Raw genomic sequence first — 1,551 nt, forward strand, 5'->3', positions numbered from 1 at the left:
CTCCTGGGGCCCAAGGCTTCCCCGCTGGCTGGGGAGCAGCCTGCCGCCTCTCCCCGCGGACCTCTGCGCAGGACCAGTGGCTTCCCTTCTCTGGCGCCGGGATTCTTTCTCCAGACACGCGGAGCCGCTGCGTTTCTAAGTGACTCTGGGCTACCCTACCCGGCGTTTCACTGCGTGTGCGTATGAATATTCGCCGCCCGGCTGCAGCCTTATTTTTGCACACATTCCGTCTGCCCATCGCGTCTCTCCTCGGTGCCCCGCGGCGTGAGGAGCAGCGTCTGGGAGAGGGTGCGGGTCCCGGGGCCTCGTCTCCGCCCGCATTTCCGGCTCCTCGCACGGGAGGTGGCTGTAAGGCTGCTGGTTCTTCTGCCCACTCAGATTTTCTGTTAAGTCCCCTTTCGAACTTTCCATTTGAGTTATTAGAGTTTTGAACTCCCAAATTTGCGATTTCTTCCTTTATGTATTTTCTATATCCTTACTGGTACTTTTTTTTTTTTTTTTTTTTTTTAAACAAAAAATGACCTTTACTTTGATTATCAGGCTCAGGCAGACTGCACGCCGTGGACAGCACGTTCCGTACACGCGCACTGCTTATGCTGACAGCACATGTGTTTGGCTTTCCTGGCCTTTTTTTTTTTGTATAGGGACTCGAACTCAGGACCTTGCACTTGACAGGCAGGCACTGTGCCACTGAGCCGTCTCTCCGGCCCTTTCCTGGCCATTTTGTAGGACATACTTGGTCTCTGAGTGGTCACGCCATTTTGTTAGGAGATGCTTATTATATTACACAGTGTGTAGTTTATAGGAACATAAAATATCAATAAAATAAATTATTAAATTCTTAATATATATTCTGTGTTTAGAATAGACATAATCATTTTCACATCAGCTGTGTACGGAGGTACAAAACTAAAACATCAGAAATAATTCCTGGGGCTGGGGATTTAGCTCAGCAGCACAGCGCTTGCCTGGCAAGCGCAAGGTCGTGAGTTCGATTCCTGGTACTGGAAAAAAACAAAAAACCAAAAAACCCCCCCAAAATAATTCCTATATGAACTACAGTGAAAAAGGGAACAGAACTCCACCACAGAAATAAGCTTTGCTTCAACTGTCACACCAGTCTTCACACGTGACAACTGCACGTCCCATGCACACGTCTGACTTACCTGTGTGCTCAGCATTCCTTCCCTGTGTGGCGGTCTGCTCACCTCTCTTCTCTTCATTTTGTCAGGAGCTCCTTAACATACCGTACAACATGCGCTTAGCAGGGAACAAAGATATCAGCAAGATAAAATAAAATATCAAATATGTAATGAGTGCTGAGAGTAGACATCAACATTTTCATGTCAGTTCTTTACTTCCTTACAAACCCCAAATGATAACATCAAAAACAAAAAACCTATGTGGAGCCAGGCGTGGTGGCATATGTCTGTAATCCCAGCACTTGGGAGGCTGAGGCAGGAGGATTGTTGGGAGCTCAAGGCCAGCCTGGGCTACAAAGTAAGTCCAAGGCCAGCCTGAACTGCACAGTTAGACCCTGTCTCAAAAAGA

The sequence above is a fragment of the Chinchilla lanigera genome, unplaced genomic scaffold, assembly GCF_000276665.1.
Source record: "Chinchilla lanigera isolate Chin_1 unplaced genomic scaffold, ChiLan1.0 scaffold00036, whole genome shotgun sequence".
Taxonomy (NCBI): domain Eukaryota; kingdom Metazoa; phylum Chordata; class Mammalia; order Rodentia; family Chinchillidae; genus Chinchilla; species Chinchilla lanigera.